Raw genomic sequence first — 21,246 nt, 5'->3', positions numbered from 1 at the left:
TGGATGGATGGATAGATAGATAGATAGATAGATAGATAGATAGATAGATAGATAGATAGATAGATAATATACATACAGATGCATCAATAGATAAAGTGAGTTACATTAGGTAGATACTATATAACTAAACTATGATAGCTTTTTGTACACTTTTTTAGGGTTTTATTTTCCTTTTTATCTAACACAGGAAAGAAAGGCTATCTTAATTTCTAAAAAATAACAAAACAAAAGTGGATGAAAGCTAAAACCTACAGATTTTGAAGGGGAAGAGCACCACTGCAGGAAAGAAGCACTCACTCAGAACCCAGAAAGCGCCTGTATTAGAAACTCTATCTGTTGCCACTGGAAAGAGAAGAACATAGAACATAAGAAATGAAGAGTCTGAGCCGGGCAGTAGTGGTGCACGCCTTTAATCCCAGCACTTAGGAGACAGAGGCAGGAGGATATCTGAGTTCAAGGCCAGCCTGGTCTACAGAGTGAGTTCCAGGACAGTCAGGGATACACAGAGAAACCCTGTCTCAAAAAACAAAACAAACAAACAAACAAAAAACAAAAAAGAAAAAAAAACAAAAAAAAAACCAAAAAAACAAAAGAAAGAAAGAAGGAAGGAAAAAGAAAGAAAGAAAGAAAGAAAGAAAGAAAGAAAGAAAGAAAGAAAGAAAGAGTCTGAAAACTCTAAATGGGAAGCAGCTAGCACCTTCCTTTTCAACGCTGAAGTCTGGGAATTCTAACAAGGGGAGAATGAGAATCTGTGGACTTTGAACACACACGAAAACAGGAACAGGGAGGGAACACCCCATCCCACCCCTGGCTCTCATAACCCTGAACCCTGAATACCTAAGCCATGCTCATGAGCCTTGTCTTGGAAGTCTGTACATTGCACAATAAAAGGCCTACAGATATTCATGGCAGAAGGAACAGTACAGCCAAGTCCATCCAGAGCAAGAACACAGGATATAAACTGATGCCTGTGTTTAGAGTTTCCAGCAAGCATGTTGGTGTCTAGTAGGTACTGGCCATCATCTTTGGAAGAAGAGTAAAATTATATGTGTGAAATCAATTTAAGTAATGTAGACCACACAAATTAATTAAAGATTTTAAATGGATGAGGGAAGGGTGGGGGTGCAAGAGGAGGAAGAGGCTCTATAATTCACAGGCAAATAATAGAAGTTACAGAGAGAAAGAAAAGGAGCAGAAAAACTTATGTACTTCAAGTTCTAGAAACTACATAAGTTTTTAGTTGATTGAGACTACGAACACCTGCTGAAAAGAAACAATCACAGTGGAAGCTCAGACTACAGGAAAGAAAGATGAAAAACAATGTATAAAATAGGGTAAGTATCTAAAGTGCTTCAGACAGCTATAAGTAAATAGGCAATTTTAGTAGGACAATACCTTTAAGTTTTCCAGGAACATTTCTTTTTAACCCCGAATTCCAAGCCCTTTCAAGGAGTTAGGGTGCTATTCACTAGACATTAAATATTCTCAGCTAGCTCTTTCTCCCTTCTACTTTTGGAAAAAAAAATAATAAGTATGCCATATATACATAATAATTTAAATTCAAGTACAGAGAAAGTAAGTTCATCTGCAACACTTAGCAATGATTAAGAACTAGATATAGCCTAATTACTTCATTAAGAGATGATGAACACATATATGCACATGTAGGTACACACACGCCCATGCATAAACAGAGACATGCATGGAAGCAGACACAAACACAAGCAAAATAATAATGTTTGTCCTTGGAAAAAGAAAAAATTCTACCACTTGCAAGAATATAAATTATCTCAAAAATATTTGGACTCCAAAAACAAAAATTTATCAAATGTAAAGTGTAACAGGAGATACCAGGAGCTGGAGAATTTAAAAACTGAGAAAATACTGGTTAAACGTTACAAAGTTGCAGTTATAAAATAACAGTCTATGGTTCTAAGGCACAGTATGTACGGCAATGGCTGTGCTAATGTGTGACAATAACCATACAAACCATTCATAAGCAAGTCATGTAAAAACATCTTAGACATCTCTGGTGGTTTGAAAGGAAATGGTCCACAGGCGGCCCTATTGGATGTGACCTTGTTGGAGTAGGTGTGGCCTTGTTAGATAGTAAATGGTCACTGGGGATGGGCTGTGAGGTCTCAGGTGCTGAAGCCATGCCCAGTATCGCAGTCTTTTTCTGATGCCTGTGAATCAAGATGTAGAACTCTCAACTACCTCTTCAGCAACATGTCTGCCTTCACGTCACTGGGCTATCCACGACGACAATAATGGATTCAAGCTCTGAACTAAAAAGCCAGCCCTAATTAAATGTTTTCCTGTATAGGGGTTGCAGTGGTGTTTGTAGCAATAAGACCCTATCTAGGACAATATCTTGTATGTAATAATTGTGTTTTACATTTCTAAAGGCATTTTGGATGGCTAATTTCTGAATAGCATTTAGCTCATCATACTTAATATTGATCTACAATAACATAATTATTGAATTTTAGAGTACGGACTAAGGACTAGATATCAAAGGAATAGGTCTGAGTAATTTGACACTGAATGGAATAAGCTATCTAAGCATGTGACTAACAGAAAAAAAAATAGAAGAACAGGTTCGGGTGGAGGAAGAACAACTGCAAATGAGCTTAGCAGTCCAAACCATCAATCTAAACGTCGTACCACAAACAAACATGACCTTCCCTCTGGGTTCATAAAACCCAGAATTATACATTCCTTGCAAGTAAAATATTTTACTACTTGTGTAACTTGGCCAAATAAAAGACATTTTTTTGTCAAAGTCAAATATGATAAAAAATCTCTCACTCGACATTCGCTGCATTTTGCAAGACTGGGTGTTTTTGCAGAGGATCATGCTATATTCTTCCTTTGGAGCCTGAACAGGTGAGCTAGTTATCGCGCATGTCGTACAAAGGCGCCTTCATATGTGGTTCCCAATGACAAGCAGTGTGTCTGCTGAGGAATGTGACAACCATAGACCACTAACGTGGGTACAAACCAGTAAAATCCAGACCTGCTCATTGTCTTTCTCTTGTTTCCAATGATTCTTCAAGAGAAAGACCCTCTAGACTTTTCTACTAACTTTGTCTGATGTTTGGTGTAATCTCTACTACCTTGAACACTCCAGTTTCTAACTCCAGAGTTACTAGTTAGAGTTATAGTTAGTAGTTAGATGGGACTTTCTCTATCTAGCTGTATCCAATTTATTCTTAGTTCACCCAAGCCACCTAGACATTGTCAGTGTTCATTCTGATCTCCTAATGCCAAAGTACAAAACTCTACACGTCTTCCTCAAGTTTTGTTTTATTAGATATTTTCTTTATTTACATTTTGAATGATATTCCCTTTCCCAGTTTACCCTCCAAAAAAAAAAAACCCTGTTCCCTCCCCCCCCTCCCCCTGCTCACCATCCCAGCCCCTCCTCCTTCCTGGCCCTGACATTCCCCTACACTGGGGCATAGAGCCTTCAAACAACCAAGGGCTTCTCTTCCCATTGATGACCAACAAGGCCATCCTCTGCTACATATCCAGCTGGAGCCATTAGTCCCACCATGTGTGCTCTTTGGTTCATGGTTTAGTCCCTGGGAGCTCTGAGGGTTCTGATTAGTTCATATTGTTGTTCACCCTAAGGGGCTGTAAACCCCTTCAGCTCCTTGAGTCCTTTCTCTAGCTCCTTTATTGTGGACCCTGTGCTCAATCAGAGGCTGTGAGCCTCTACTTCTGTATTAGTAGGGTTTTGAGAATAAAAATAAATGTATTATCAAAATATATATGAAATTGAGATAAGAGTAGGAGAACAGGAAGGTAAAATGAGGAAAAAAACAATAGCTCTTGGCCCTGAGTATATTTTTTTAACTTAGAGGGTAACTAGAGTATTTAATAGTGCTCTTCCTCAATGTTGATTTCAGAGGACTTTTATATATATCTAAAATAGCTACACTTTCCTACTATGCTTTGCATTTATTAAACTTATTAAACAGATGACCTGTATATTCACTGGAAGTCATGTGATTCCTGCCTGCAAGGAAAGTTTTTGACCTTGCAAGAATTAAAACTTTAATATGAGTTTATTTTGTCCTCTAGCAGGGAAAAGGACACATTACCACAACAGACCTCTCGAGTCTCATTTTCAAACTAATGCATTCCAAAATGCATTCAATTTCTAACAAAGAGCAAAGGATAAACAATTAAGCATTACATGTAACAGAACTCTTACCCACCTGCCAACAATTAAACCCAGTAATTAAAAATTGTAGGAGAGCACACATAAGCATATCCACAGCAGCAGTCACACCACGGTCAAAGGGGGAAATCTTCCCTGGTAAGTCCCTCTCTCATCTCCCAGGTTACTTTACTTGACATTAAGCAGACACAAGACTCTGTCAACTCTGTCTCACTTTCTTTATAAAAGAAAAGAAATCCTACCCTGTATCCCATGGGAAGACTATTATATACAGATGAATGTATTTTGTTATTCAGTTTAATAAGTGTAGTGTTCTGAGCAGATGTTAAAGCTTGAAGCTGTCCAGAGAAAGTGCCAGATCAGGTGGCAATACCGCAGGCTTCCCGTGGGCTGGGTTTTCTTCTTTGTCTTTGGAAGCACTACTTTCGCAGGTGAGAAGGTATTACAGTATTTATAACCTCTCAAGTCCTCACCAAGGGCTGAAGCTGACAAACTGGGTGCTAATTACAACCACAAGTAGGGGTGGTAATGGTGGTTTTATGACATCGGCATCTGGCCAGTAAAGGAACCAAGAGCAACCACATACTTCCAGAAGCACTGCTGATGTAGTCATGCCCCAAAGAAAGGGCAAATGTGAAGACTGGTTCAAAGGGACAGACTTTCCTCAAGAACTAGACTATCTGGATTTTCCATGGCTATGGTCTTATTTGATCTTTCTAATTAACTAGTTACTCGTATCACCATGGCCAAAGAGAGTTCCTTTAAGGACACTCCTGAATATGGACTACTTCTCATAAAGGCAAGTTACTACTTGGTCAGATTGAAATCAAAATTCAACTTGAACAGCGATCAAAATATTGTCCTACAGTCTCGAAAATAGGACAGCAATAAAATCAAATGATAAAAGTATTATGTTTTCATCAATAGTAAATTCATTGTACAATTTTACTGTCTATTTTCTTAATTGAATGAAAATAAATCTATAAATTATGAAAATGTTAATTGCATTTACATTAACTTCAGGGATTTGAGGTTGATGGTTGCTGTAGTAAAAAGAAAACGTAAGATAAAGAGAAAAAATATAACCATTTTTGAAAAGTTGCACCTGTAGAGGCAGGCCGCTTCTGCTGCCAGAAAGGAACCCCAGTGGAGTGACAGGGACACCAACCCACGCACAAACCCAAAATATATCCTGTCTACAAGAAATGCAGGGATGGATGAAGGATAAAGCAGAGACTGAAGGAGTGGCCACGTAACAACCAGCTCAACCAGAGATCCATACCATGGGCAAGCACTCATCCTAACACGATTAAAGATACTCTGTTATGCTTGCCGAGAGCGAAGCCTTGCATGGGTGCTCTCTGAGAGGTGCCACCCAGCACCTGACTGATGAAGAGACCCACAGCCAAATACTCTATCTAGCTTGGGGACTCTTACCGAAGAAGAGTTGGGGGAAGGATTGAGGACCCTGAAAGTAATAAGATCAGGAAGACCAGAGTCGACTAACCTGGATTCTTGGGGGTTATCAGAGACTGAACTACTAAGCGAATAGCATGCACAGGCTCATAGCTCACCACCTAACACTCATATGTAACAGATATGTAGCTCGGTCTTCATATGGGTCCTGAACAACTGAAGTGAAGGCTGTCCCTAAAGCCATTGCCTGTCTGTGGAATGCAGGCTGCCTTGTCTGGCCCAGTGGGAAAGGCTACACCTAGCCCTACAGAGACTGGGTATGCCAAGGTGTAGGGGATACCGAGAGAGGGCCTCCATCCTCTCAGAGGTGAAGTGGAGGGGTGTGTGTTGAAGTTTGGTCTGTTTCTATGTATCTTAATGCAAAATTCTATACCTAAGGCTAGGATTGACTTGTCATGTTTATAAGGTTTGCTCTGCAAACCTTGCTCTTGATTTAAAACAATTGGTTAAATAAAATTGCCTACAGCCAATTACTGGAGGGATTAAAGGTGGGTGGGTTAGAGGTGACCAGATGGGATGAGGAGAAAGGAGGAGAAGGGAGGAAGCCGCCATGAGGGGAGAGGAATGAAGAATAATGGCCAGGAGAAAAAGCAAGTATCAGGCATACACCACTGGGGAGATAGCCAGACCTCCAGTTAGAAAAGCAGATTAGGGGTGACCCCCCCCAGTAATTGTCAAAGCCAAATAAATTAACCATAATCTGAGTCTCATTTAGTTGTAAGCTGGTCAGAGATAAGCTTAAATTGTTCTGGTTACAGAGCTGGGAGAGGGACCATGAGAGGGGAGGAAGTAATGGGATATAAAGTAGATAAATAAATAAATAAATAAATAAATAAATAAATAAAAAGACAGGGACAAAAATGGAGCAGAGACTGAAGGAAAGGTCATCTGGGAACCTCCCCACCTGGGGTTCCCTCCCGTCTGCAGACACCAAACCCTGACATTGTTGCTGTCACCAAGAGATCCTTGTTGACAGGAACCTGGTATGGCTGTTCCCTGGGAGGTTCTGCCAGCTCCTGACCAATGCAGATGTGGATGCTCTCAGCCAAGCATCAGACTGAGCTCTTGGACCTTAGTGGGGAAGCTGGCAGAAGAACTGGAGTAGCTGAGGGGGGATTGAAACCCCATAGGAAGAACAACATTGGCTGGCTGGACAACCCAGTGCTCCCAGGGACTAGACCACCAACCAAGGAATGTACAGGGAGAGATCCATGGCTCCAGACACATATGTAGCAGAAGATGGCCTTGTCTGACATCAGTTGGAGTGGAGGCCCTTGGTCTTGTGGAGGTTTTATGCCCCAGCATAAGGGGATGCTGGAGCAGTGGGGCAGGAATGGGTGGGAGGGTGGGTGCCGGAGCACCCATTTACAGGCAAAGGGGAGGGAAGAAAGGGCAGATGGGATGTGGGGGATGTGGAGGCTGTAGAGGGGTAACTGGGAAGGTGGATATCATTTGAGATGTAAACAAATGGGATGATTAATAAAAAATTAATAAAAATAAAAACAAAAAAAATCTAGACATAATTTAGAATAAAGAGTCAACTTCCATAGGCCATTGCTCCAAATGAACACTGGTCTGGTCTTTATCAAAGCAACTTCCCTAAACCTGAACTTCACATTTACAAACATACTCTGCAGCCCTTAAACATGAAATGGTTAACATCTGAAGTTCATGTCTTAAACCTGTTGTATAAAGAATCGCGGTCCTGTGAGCTGGGGAAGAAATCATAGTGGCAGATTTATCTGTCCGTGGTTTTGTTTTTATGCACAGCAAAAGGATCAATTCTCAGAGAAAAAAAATGTGTGTGTGTGTGTGTGTGTGTGTGTGTGCATCATATGTTTATGACATATAAAGAGTAAACACACAAAGTTGAGAAAATCTTTTTATTGAATAGATGTTAGTTGAGCTTTTTTTTAATCTCTCAAGGACTGTGTTAGATACTGAATGTCTAGACATGGTGGTGAATGAATCAATTATCTACATACAGAGCTGGGAGCAACACACAGAGCCTTCTCCCTAGAAATTTTCAAATTTGGGCAAAATTAATGTCACTAATATTTTATTATTCAACCTTAAACTTTGGAATTTCTATAATACATTATACATAGAATGCTAAAACTATCCCAAAATTCCAATCACGTTCTTATTTTTTTATCACAAGCCAATAGAGAAAAAATATAAAGCCTAGTTTGGTTCAGCTGCCTGTCAAAGGTCACTATGGAAACGCAACGCAGATGTAGTTCTTTACATGTCCTCTATGGGCAAGGCTCTCCCCAGAGCATCCTTTAACCTAAGCCTCATGAAAGTCTCTGTTAGGCTTTATTCTCCTTCATTTGAGCTGTCAAGTTCTGTGTGGAACTCTTGCCCTAGAACAGCATGTTCAATGTTACCTGGATATTGTATCAGTTTCTAATCTGTGCTTTAATAAAAAGAAATTTGAAAACCGACTTCTGGTTTTGTCTTAAGCCAAACCTTCAGCTAAGTGATGGTTGTGCGTCGCAAAAGGTTACAGGTACCCAAAGAAATTGTTCAACGTCTGCAAGTCTTTCTCACCTCATTTTGGAAATCTCCAAGCTTGGTATAAAACTTCGACACCCAGAAGCCTCTAAAGTGCTTCTACTACTGAGGCAAGATAACAAATGACCAATGGACGAAGCTTTTAAAGCCTGCCATCTTCCTTTCTGTCAGGCTCCCCCTCCAAAAATAAAAAAATAAGTAAATAAAAAACAATGCATGCAAGCAAAGTTATAAAACCTCTAAACAATAATGTTCAATGATATACTGAACTATGCAAGTAGGCACTAAACTGGGCTTGTCTATGTGGATTGAAGCCAGATTCCATGATGAAATCTCCTTGCATGCCCACCCTTTTCTGATTTCACAGTTAGATGGATGATGATTTATTATATCCCATGAAGCTGAAGACTCCAAAGTTTATCCTGAAGTAGCTATGATGTTCATATGAAGGGAGGACAAGAAACTTTATTTGTGAATTCAAATAAAGTATGTAATTTTCCAGAAACTCATCAAAGATTTCATCCACAGTCTTGAAAAGCCGAGGAAATAAATGTGTTCCCCAGCCATTGAATTTACAGCAGAGAATTAATTCTGACTCTTGTCAGATTCCTCTTCTCAGTGCAAATATTTACAAATTGACTCACTTGTCATACACAATGGAAACAGCCATAGCAATGTACCATGAATAAAATAATGTAGAAAACATTTCCATGAACTCCACTGGACATGTGCAGTAAGTGTTGTCAGGGTGACTAAGAAGCAGTCATCTGAGACACAATTCAACAGAGAACAAGGTCGAAGAGAAAGAAAAAAAACAAGAGGTCAACTCTTCAGTAAAATAGACGGGAGCTAGGGAACATGACCCATGGCTCTTCCATGATTAAGTGGTTTACTGTCATTAACCAGTTGACCTTAGGAGGCCATAGAGAAATCAATTAAGCCATTTGGCCTGACCCCAAGGAAATATGGATAAATTCTCTGAAAATCAGTTGCATGAAGATCATTGCTTAATGGATAATTGGTTTAAAACCTCACCCCCAAAAAAGAGGTCTCTTTTGCAATATCATGATAATTGTGAGATAAAGGTTGACAGCCTCATGTCAGCATCCAGGGAAAAATGTGGTTTTGGCAAATAATACGTCAGTTCTCCTGTCGCATTGCTGAACAATGATAACATCAGGAGAACCATCAGCTGACATCAAACAGTGTGCATACAATTTCCTAATTTCGTCATCGTGGTCACATGACATATCACTAATCATAATCCATTCTCCAAAGGAGAACACTAAAAACTAAAACTAAGATGATTGCAATTTATCCAATGTCACAAAACTCATGAGTGGTGTGAGGACAGACTGTAAACCCATTCATACATAAGAAAGTACCTCAGTGGTGTTCTGAAAAAAGTACAGATGGAATGCTTCAGGAGATGAGTGTGCCAGAGATATTAATATCAAAACATCAAGGAGGGAAATGCAAAATTCAGCAAGACAAATAGAAACAAAGAATATTTTTCTTCTTTTATTTCCCAAGTGTAGTGGCTATTCCTGGTTGTCAGGAAATGAACTACAATCCAGAATTAGAAGGCTCACCTGGCCCTAATCTGGAGGCTGAGAGATACAAGTTTCCGACCCTAATCTTGGCATGGAGATCTTGAGGTATATGGCTATGAATCCCAGAGGATTAAGATAGAAAGATCTACAAGTTCAAGCAGTGTCACCTGGGGTTAAAGGTGTGGTGGCACACACCTTTAACTTGGGCCACACCTTTTGCTGGAGACCTATATAAGGAAGAAGGAAAGCTCGCTTTTTTTCAATTACTTGCCTTGTGGGACTGAGCAACTGCTGGATCCTCGGACTTCCATTCACAGCTGCTGCCGACCATTGTTGGGAGTTGGACTACAGACTGTAAGTCTGCAATAAATTCCTTTATTACATAGAGACTACCATAACTTCTGTGACTCTAAAGAACCCTGACTAATACACCAAATAAGACAAAGTAAATATCAAGGCTAATATTCCTCTCTAGCACAATGGTTAAACAAAACGGTGGGGGTGGGGGAAGTGGGGAAAACGGTGGTGGGGAAAAAAGGGGGACTATGAATTTGAAATTGGTCATTTACATTTTGCACTAAATACTAATCCACTGTATAGATGGGCTAGGATTTATTCTTTGTACTTTGCCTCCTGAAAAGCACCTTGATTACTTCCAAGTATTGTGAAAACAAATGCTATAAATAATGGCGTGCACACATACCACACATGCATTTTCAATCAACTTGGGTGAGTTTCAAAATGTGTGACTGCTAAATTATCCAGGTCGATTTAATTTTCTGAGAAACTGCCAGTTTTCCGAGGTGACTATACCCATCAGCTACAAGTGAAAGATCCTATTGCTCTGCATGCATACTCACATCTAATGAATGGTGCCAGTGATTTAGATGTGGGTTGTTTGCGAGGTTTACAGTGCTATATTATCATTTTGTTTAAACTTGCAATGTCTAATCTTATACAGTGTGGGACATCTTTTCATGACAGACACATCCTAAGAGCAACCCATATAGGAGGGTTCGCATGCTGGCAAGACCAGAGCACAGTTACAACATCTTTGCAATGATATCGAATGAGTTCTTCCTTCCTTCGTTATAGAAGAACAAATTGTTGTGGTACCAGGTAAGTGTTTATTTGAAGAAGGAAGAGTTGTGTCGCAAGTGCTCAGACCTTCTCATGGCATTATGTTTTTCAATCGTCACTGAACTTGTAGGTAATCAATAAACAGAGGCATCTGGAGTATTCACCCCAGAACAAGTCCTTCTTTGTATCTAGCATCTTTTCCTGATGTTTTCACTAAGAAGCCTTTAGGAATTTTCTCATAAAATATATTTAAGAAAATACTTCTAGCAACAAAAAGGTGTTTGTTTTCTCTCCTAAATATTAATCATATGTTAATGTATATTTAGAAATATATTAATAAATAAAGGGAACTCGTGCAATTTTTGTAGTGTAGCTGTAGAAAGCTACAGGATTGAAAATATATGCTTAATTTGTATCATTTAATGATGGAGAGACTTCTGAGAAAGCTGTTGTTAAGCAAAGTTGTCATTATGCAGCATCATGGCATGTGCTTACAAAGACTAATATGAGCAGGAGCTCACTAGGAGACATAATCTCATGAGGCTATCATTGTGGGAAATGGTCAGTGCTTCCCACTGAGAAGAAAGCAATACAGGAGGTAAGTACATAAAAGAACTCTGGGAGAAACAAACTTTAAAAGTTTGCTTTATAACCTTACAGATTAGACAAAGTCTGATGTGAAAGGGAAAAAAATTCTTTAGCTAGGAAAGAGCTGTTCACTCCACTCTCTCATGCCCTCCATGGATAAGTGGGTCTGATGGTCCTTTAGTTTCTGTGTAATGATGCCAGACAGGGGCCCATACCTGGAACTGCACACATTTCCACACAAGTACTTCTAAAGGACCTTTTCACATAAATGTTTTCTCGAGGACTTTAAAATATTTTAATGAATTTTCATTAAATTTTGTCTGTCCTTGAAACGGTCTTATATTTTTACAAAGTGTACTAATTTCTCCTCCCTAAATTAAATCACCCAATGAAGTGATTAAAGGTGTGTTTGTAATAAGATTTCTAGATGAAAAACATTATGATAAATTATTTCTCTCTTCTGTTCTCAACATCAAAGATAAAGATCAGATTTTTTTTTTACTGGTTCACAAATGTTTTCAGCAACACATTGCCCAAAGTCATGACAACGAAAATGTAACCACAGAGATTACTAATACATGCTTTTCCCACATACGTTTGAACACAAAAAAACATACCTATCCAAAATACTCTCCATCATTTGGAATATTTATAAAACAATTCTAATTTTCATTCATAGTTATAACTTTCTCCCAGAGTATAAATAACAACTGAGAAACCAACCAAATCATTGTCAAGAACTCAAAATATACTGACAAAAGGTTAAAACTAATCCAAAAATAAGTGACCTCAGACTCAATACCTTCAAAAGTATCCGATATCTTCACCCCTTTCATTTTCCTAGAGCATTTTTCTTTTCTTTCCCTGAGAATTTTGTAAACGCCACTTAATCTACATCTCTCCTACCCTTACTCTACCCCAAACATCTCATGCTTCATGGTTTCTTCTTTAACTATCCATAATTATATATCTATACATATATACATATAGATGTATATAATAAATAAATAACCTAATTAGTCCACTTAATGTTGTTCACATATATCAGGGCTAACCTTGAATTTGGATATCCTATGTGGAAACACATCACTGGAAGAAGAAAATCTCCCTCTTAATGTTCTTTCACCACTGTAGTTCTTGATCTATAACAGTAGTTCTCAACTTTCCTAATTCTGCAACCCTTTGATACAGTTCCTCATGTTGTAGTGTCCCCCAGCCATAAAATTACTTCCATTCCTACTTCATTACTGTGACTTTGCTATTGATATGAATCATAATGTAAATGTTTTTTGAGATTGAGGGTATTTCAAAGGGGTCACAACATACAGGTTAAAAACCACTGATCCGCTGTCTGTTGGCATGCCAGCTTTGGTTAGCATTATATTCAACTTGTCCAAGCCACCATATTGTTGAAATTTAATAAGTGCTTTTTTTTTCATGCCTAGGAGACACTATCTAACCATTGATATCCCAGTCCTCTATCTCTTATAAGCTTCTCACCCCCTCTGATGTGATGGTGCCTAAGTCTAAGAAATAAGTATTCAAATGAAAATGTATAAGTTTAGGTTGGGCTCTCACAGTCCCTTATTTTCTGCATTTTGACCATTGTAAGTCTCTGAAATAGTTCCCGTCTCATGTAAGAAAATGATGATTCTTTTTGTGAAGGATAAGAGCTACACTTATTTGTAAATATAAAGAACAGAACAGAACAGAATAGAATAGAATAAACAAAATTCTATTCTATATGTACAAATATTATATTTTCATTATCCATTTGACAATTGAGGATTTAGGTTGTATCCATTTTTAGCTATTGTGAATAGAGAGACAAAGAACAGAGCTGAGAAAGCATCTCTAGAGTATGATGTCAACCTTTTGGACACACACCAGAGAGTGGTATAGCTGGGTCACATAGCAGATCTACTTTTGTGGTTTTGAGACTTCTCCAAATTGGCCCCTATAGTGCCTGCATCAGTATGTAATGCCACCAAGAGTCCACAAGTGTTCCTTTCCACACATCTTCACTAGCATTTGTTGTCAGTTATTTTCTCTACCTCGGTCATTTGGATTGCAGTAAGATGAAAGTTCAAACCAGTTTTAATTTCATTTTCTTAACTGCTCAGGGCATTGAAAACTTGTAAAGATATTTCTTAGCCATTTTTACCTCTTGTTTCTGAGAACTCTCTGTTCAGATCAACAGTCTATATTTGAATTGGCTCATTTATTTTGTGTACTTTATTTTCTATTGGTCACTTTATTTATTTACATTTCAAATTTTATTTCCCCATTTTCCCCTTCACACATCCTCCTCCATTGCTGGTGGGACAGCAAGCTGGTACAACCACTCTGAAAATCATTCTGGCAGTTCCTCAGAAATTGTTCTTTATTTTATATACTTTATGTCCAGAGATTAGTGTAGTCCTCATCTCTTATCAAATAATTCTTTTTTGCAAACAATAGTGAACCACACAGACATCCACAACTGGTCAGAATTATAGTGACTAAGGGTTTGTGGTGTGCCTGAAGCATAAGTTGTATGTCTCTTGTCTTTAGCAAGGTATATGCAACTTCTGTCCTTCTATGCAAAGAGGAAGAAAAGAAAGAAATGTGCATAATGATGAAGAGTTTCTCATCATTTGTAAGTATATATATCATACCATAGGACTAAAAATATAATATTTTTACTTCTCTATATTACCATTAAGTATAAAACAAATTATCATTTGAAAAACATTTAGTTTAAAAGCCTTAAAACTTTAAAAAATTTCAAAATAAAAGTATGCATACATGACATATATTCATATATTCACACATACATACACACACATATATATGTATATATGTAATATATATATATATATAATGAAGAAGGAAAACACAAACTTTCAAAAACCAAACAAACAAGCAGAAGAAAACAGTGATGGCAGATACACTTAGACACAGTTAGATGTAGTTAGACATAGTCTTTCATGCTTGTATTTCCAGTACTGGGGAGAGGTGACATAAGAGAATTGCTATGAACCTAAGTCTAGAGTAGACAATATATTCAAAGGCTAAAAGGCAAACTTAAGACACCAGACACTGCGTTTCCACAGAAACCTCAGCACCTTACAGGTTGATGAGACACAGAATCTAGTCCATTAATTTTTCCTAGAGGTTCTTATAATTTCTTATATACTATCACTGTATCTACAGAAGAACTGCCCTCCACACCCAAAATATAGTTTCACTACTGAGTGACCTAATTTGACTTCATGTGACAATGTTGTATCATATTCTGTTCATTCATTGACTACAGATCAGAAAAATGATTCCTAATTCAAGATTAGCATATAATTTCTGGGAGGTAAGTGTTTATTAAATGAATAAATACATAAGGTACAGCATGTTATTGTTGTATAATAGATAAATTAACTTAGAGACAGGATTTCTCTCCCTGTCATGTATCATTATATATTTTTGAATGTCATTTCTTCTAAATACCCAATCGTTAATCTTCAAAGACATTTGGTGAGACATTGAAAATATTTTCCAAAAGAGATTTTTAACAAGAAATCTGGAAAGGAAGAGGTGTTTGGGGTGTTGCTTTGTCTTTTGTTTTATTTTGTCATACTGCAAATGCAAAGAGGAAGAGGGGACAAGGTCAACTCAGAGCAGGGGACCTCTGAGGCTGGTGTGGGAGACATAAGCACAGAAAAGTTCCTTTGGAGGAAACCAACAGGATGGATAGGAAAACTAATGAAGGAGACAGACAAAAGGAGGAAGCAGACTGTAAGCAGTGCCCCTGCTGCAAGGCAGATGCAGAAAACATCTGTAGAGGACACATCTCCATCACCACCAGGAAAGAGAATCCCTGCCACAGAGGCATACAAGAGAAGCTTAAGTACCTGTGGCACTTGGTTGAAGGGCATGCACAATGCTCCCGGAACCAGACTTTAATTACTTTATGACAACTCCAGTTCTGCTCTCCCAGTGGATACCATATGTCAAAGCAGCACTTAGTATTGATTGAAACATAAGGAAATCCTTTGATCCATCTCTCTTCCAGCTATGTCATGCCTGTCTTATTTCACCCTCATTTGTCTGAAGCAATGGGGACAAAAAAAAGAAAATTTCCTTTCAAAGAGAGATAAGAAGCAGCTCTGATCCATTCATCATGTAACTGTTTTGGCTTGCTTTTACTTCTGAGCTAAGAAAAATTCTGTCAACACAGCCCTGTAAGACCATCGTTACAAGCAACAGTAGGTAGGGAAGAGATACCAACATCTGGAAGAGTACAATATCTAAACTGGTAGTTCTTGTGGCTGGGCTGGCCACCTGGAAGACTGCACAAGCCATTAGAGGGAGGGAGTCTGTGGAGAGGATCAGCCTTCCCAGTTTCTCCCTTGCACATTATATCATATGCCCCTATGTTCCATATTATCCCATTCACAGCTCATCCAAGGTTAATGTAGCAGAAAGGAGACATGGGGAACTCAGAGTGAAAAATCTTGCAAATGGAAAAAAAATTCTTTATTCTGACAAGTAGAGTTCATAGTTTTGAAAAAGAGAAAAATACAGTGTAGGTTTCTAGACACACAGCACTACATCTGGCCATTTAACTCATTCAATCAACTGAATATCAGCAGCCATGGAGGGTTCGCATTTTCTGGGTCAATCCCAGGCATATTTGTGAGGATGGACTGCTGTCCAGAGCCAGGGTCTCTGGGTCAATGATGAGCCAAATGCCGTTGATGGTGCCACTCCCAGAGCTACTGCTTCTGAGTGCTGGTGCTTTTGAAGTATGACCAGCTGAAAGAAGCAAGCACCCGCACAAAATATAATGGAGCCCATAAGAGGCCAGAGCATAAAATGCACAGACACAATCACTTGATTGTTAGGCTTCCCATTCAATTTCAGAAGTCTACTTTATCTTGACAATGACTTGCTGAGCAGTATTGGAAAGTCGTTAAACTTTCAATGCTACTGAGTCTTTCAATTCATGAAATAAGTTAATAAAAGCAATTTGATATAGAATAGTGTTCCACATAAGCAGGTGTCCTTGAAATCATTCACTTTAAGAGATCAAATGGATTAGCTTCCTATTGACAGCTTCACATGCTAGCACAGAAAGTATCTATATATGAAAGACAACAACCAGATGCCTAGGACATTCATAAAACCCAAATTTGTTATTGGTAGGTATTTGAGGAGACCTCCTCTCTATTCTTGCTCAGGATAACTGTGATTTTATTTTTTAATTAGGAATGATCAAAAGGTCCAACCTTTCAGATAAACAAAATACTACAGTTCTTTCTATATGTAGAAGAATAGAGTCATCCAAAGAGTCCAAAGTTGCCAAATAGCAAACAAATAATTGAGGTATGAGCTGTTAAGATGGCTCACCTCCAAGCCTAAAGGCCCGTGCGTGAGCTTCTGAACTACCTCATAGGAGGAGAAAGAAATTAGTCCCACATGTTGTCCTCTGAGCACCACATTCAAGCCATGGCACATACATGCTCCCCTCACATACAAATCAACACACACACACACACACACACACACACACACGCTAACTCGTTTCAATAATAACATTTGACTCAATGTTTAAATATCCGGGCAAGAAAAATCTCAGAAGAAAAAAAATTGAGGAAAGAAGTAAACAATCTGGAAACAGCGTCAGTGGGGCGTGAAGAATATATTAAGGAACACAGATTTTAAATCTCACCCATTTCCACTTTTCCTCTTCTGTGATCTCTAACCATTGTACTCATGAAGAAAATATCATGTGCTTTCTTTTGAACATTCCTTCTGCAAAGTTGTCATCTTCACAATCACACACAGCTTTTAGTGGCATACCTGTTTTGGAGATAACTAACTAGTCACTCAATGGACTTGCGCTCCTCTCCACAAGAGGGAACACATATCTGGTAGTATAACTCTGCTCAAACACATGCAAGTGGGAAATTCATAGGCCCTACCGGACCAAACCACCGACTATGTTATCCTGCTAGATGGTCATCCAGTTAAACAGCTTTTTAAGTGTATATGATTACACCCATAGACTGGTGAGGTGCGGCTCTCAGCTTTTTGTGGTGGGTGAAAGTTAATAAAGAGACTGGTAACTAATCAAAGCGCTAAGGGGTTCAGGGCTCAACTCTGACTTGGACATCTCTACCACACCATTTGAGATCCAGGGAACATCAGGAAAGAGAGAGTGGAAAGACTCTAAGAACTGGCAAATAGGGAAGTTCTAGGACACACTGCCTTTTGGATATGACTGCATTCATGAGCATTCTATAGCTACATGCACAGACATACACCCACAAAAGGAAAAAAGAAATGAAAGTCACAGGGGGTCGGGAAGGAGATATGGATGGGTAATGGAGGATGAATATGACCAAACACATTGTCCTTGTGCATACAATTTTAAAACTAGAAAAGTCAGTTCAAGGAAAAGCAATACCCTACACCATAGCCACTTGCATGAATGTTATCATACTGTTCATCTGAGAGTTGAATGTAATGACTATTACCGGAAACAAAAGCCACTTCCTGGAACTTTGGTTGCTTATGACTCGGGTGGACATTCCCACCCAATGCTGAATGAACAGAAGAGACTGACTTGGGGCCACCCTGTGAAACCCTGTTAACACCTGGGTTTGTGCAGTCATTGGGTTTTCATTCTGCTCCTCTGCCTGAGTTTTAACATATGAGCCACCTGTGCTCTTGTGGCCTGTTGTTAAAATAAACTATATAATTGCAGGGTTTTTGAATTTTTACATTTTCCCATCAAGCCCACTGTTGATTATATTTGTCAAAATTGAAATTACCTGCCCTTTGAAATGTCGTTTCTAAGGCTTAAGCCTGTTTGTTTGTGTGATTGAAGCAAATCTCACCAGCTCTTGGTGTTCAACTCAGCCACTCTTTCTTCTGCCCTGTGCAATAAATAAGGAGACTAAAAGCCAATATTTCTTCTCAGCTGTGCAGACCAACCTTTAAACTCACCCACAGCTTATGCCTTGCCTTTTTCACATTTCCAAGCAGCAAATGTTACAGGAAACATTTAGAAAAGCAACCTTCTTCAAGTTACTTTTTGAAAGATGATATTACTCCATAGAAAGTATCTTAGGAAGACAATAGATTTTCATAATTTGTTCAATGATTTTTTTCCTGCTGGTCATAATTTCAAATATTTAAGAACTAAACAACTCTTTGTTTTTATTTGGCACAATGTAGTAATGTGTTATGCAATAGAAAAAAATATATAATCATTTTAGGACTTGATGACAGTCTAAAATATAGGCATATTATCAAAACCTGACATTTGAATGAAAACAATAAAAATATAAAGAGAAACTAAACACTTGTAAAGTTAAAAAAATCACTTTTAACAGGACAAGGTATTAGTTCTAACAGATGGATGCAGAATGAATTTGACCACAGGTTTCTGGAGAACAACTGAGGAAAGAGAAGTTACTATTTCTTAATTTAGATATATCATCACACTCCCCATTATACTGCTCAGTTCACAGGGATTGGGGGAATAGTCATAGAATTAAATATTAGAATAGACATTTAGAACTGATAGCTATGATCTAATGGAATCAAGTACCGTAAGTTGAAGAAGTAAAGGAAGAACCCAATGGGACTCCCTGATGTCCACATCGAAATAAAACCCCGTCCAATTCAGTGAACAAGTATTAAAGTATCCAAGTCAACAATTAGGTCAGCAATCACAGAAAAAAAAAACTATGCATGCTAAATACATTGTTACAGATACCTAATCAGAACTTTCTTATGAGGACTGTCCGGTACCTAATTAGGAGTTATTTTCTGTAGTTGGTACAGTTGTTGCATGACTTTCCTGTGAGTATATAAAACAAACATCTAGTCAACCCAGACAGAGAAGCAATTCCACCCAAATGTAGTTTGGGGAGCCAATATGAATACTGGGATTGCTTACAGGAATCTAGGTAAGAGGTCACTTATCGAAGTAGGAGTGATGCAAAGGCATTTCCATGACTGAAGAAGTCCATGACAGCATTCATGAGGACCCAGGGAAGCCTTGTGCCTGGAACTCTCTGCACAGTTTGTAGGCAGCTTAACCAGCTTCCTCCTCTAAACAGCTGTTTACTGCTCATAAAACTGTGGAGTGGCCCTGTGAACCATAAAGTTTTGGAGGCTATCAAGGGCTTGGCATGCTTCATAAACTTGTTAGATTTTTAAGGTTTTCAGCTTCCTAGCCTATTGGTTTACCTTGCTCGTACTCTCAAGAGGAAGTTTCACTTAAGATGAAATAATGATGTTGTAAGACCAATCTCAGCAAGACAAGTTCTCAGCACAAAGGAGATTTATTTGCCCCAAAAGGACAAAGTACAAGGATAAGGGACAAAAATAGGAGATAGAGGAAGCAGGAAAGAGGAAAGGGAACAAAGGAGAGGGCACAGGAATATTTGTCCCTGAGTGGGACAAAGGACTGCCTATGGATAGAGAGGAGACAGATGTGGCCCGTGGGAAAACTGGCTGTTTATAAAGGTAAAAAGGAAACCCCGTGTTAGGAGGATGAATTTAATTTTAATTGGGTATGTTAATTAGGTGAGCCAAGGTGGCTTTTGATTGCTAGACTTCTATAATTTGATAGGTTGACTCTGATAGCCTCAGGAGGAGAAAACTTTCAAATAAGGGAATAGACCTCTGCTACTAGCTTTAGGACTATAATATTATGGTTTTCTGCAAGGCAGAGGGAATCAGAGAGAAGGGCAGAGCCTGTCAGAGCCATCAGCTCAAGTGAGCTAGTGCCCACTGTCAACAACAATAATCTTAAAAACTACAGCTAAAAACAATTATACTGCTTGTTTTGATACCTTGGAAACTGTGGATATGAATATGTCTTCTTTCTTATAGTTATATTAAAATGGTAAAGTCTAAAGGCTAGATATACGAATCAACATTAGAATTTGTTTGCACAACTAGAGGCCTAATGTCTTACTAAATGGGCAGTGTCCCATTTCCATTGTCCTGATTTTTTAATGAGTCAGCTATGGTAGTAATAGTGTGAGGGTGAAAACTGACGAACTCTCCACTCAAAGTTACACTCGCAACCATACACTGTCTCTCCCAGGAATCATTGCTTAGCAACTTGAGGTCTCTCTTTTCTTGGTTTCAAAACAGTAATTATATAGATCTCGGAGCTGATTACAAGCATTTACTGAGTAAGAAATCTTATCTGTCCATAAATGACATTTTCACAGTTGCGTAAAGTTTAACATCAGAAACACTTCTTTCTCGGGAGCAAAGTTCTGGGGGCAATTTTCTTAACTTTGCTAGTGGTTTGGACAGTAGTAGCTAAAGGAAGCTTTGTTTTCATTGTCACTATCACTGAAACTCTGCATTATTTATTGCTGATGTCAAGAATGGCTTGCTGATAGGAGCCTGGAAGAGCTGTCCTCTGAGAGACTCTGCCAGCACTTGACCAGTACAGATGCAGATACTCACAACCAACAATTGGACCTAGCACAGGGACCCCAATTCAAGAGTTAGGGGAAGGACTGAAGAAGCTGAAGGGGATTACAACCCCATAGGAAGAATATCAACTAACTGGACACCCCAGAGCTCCCAGCGACTAAACCACCAACCAAAGAGTACACATGGAGGGGCCCATGGCTCCAGCTACATATGTAGCAGAGGATTGCTACATAATATCATTATGGGAGAGGCGACCCTTGGTCCTACGGAGGCTTGATACCCCAGCATAAGGGGACTCTAGAGTGGTGAGGCAGGAATGGGGGGAGCACCCTCCTAGAGGCAAAGATGGGAATGTGATATGGGGTTTGCTGAGGGGAAACCAGGAAGAGGGACAAC

At 38.8% G+C, this 21,246-nt stretch overlaps 1 long non-coding RNA gene across 1 annotated transcript; it reads left to right on the top strand.

The window, feature by feature from the left end:
* The first annotated feature begins 10,798 nt into the window (after positions 1–10,798).
* LOC116089334 lies at positions 10,799–20,819 on the top strand. The gene is made up of 3 exons (XR_004118286.1): positions 10,799–10,854; positions 13,957–14,041; positions 20,798–20,819. It is a non-coding gene; the product is annotated as an uncharacterized LOC116089334 (long non-coding RNA).
* The last annotated feature ends 427 nt before the right edge of the window (positions 20,820–21,246 follow it).

The sequence above is a fragment of the Mastomys coucha genome, unplaced genomic scaffold (genome assembly GCF_008632895.1).
Source record: "Mastomys coucha isolate ucsf_1 unplaced genomic scaffold, UCSF_Mcou_1 pScaffold14, whole genome shotgun sequence".
Taxonomy (NCBI): domain Eukaryota; kingdom Metazoa; phylum Chordata; class Mammalia; order Rodentia; family Muridae; genus Mastomys; species Mastomys coucha.
Note: the sequence above shows the minus strand (reverse complement) of the source record. Positions and strands in the feature narration are given on the sequence as shown.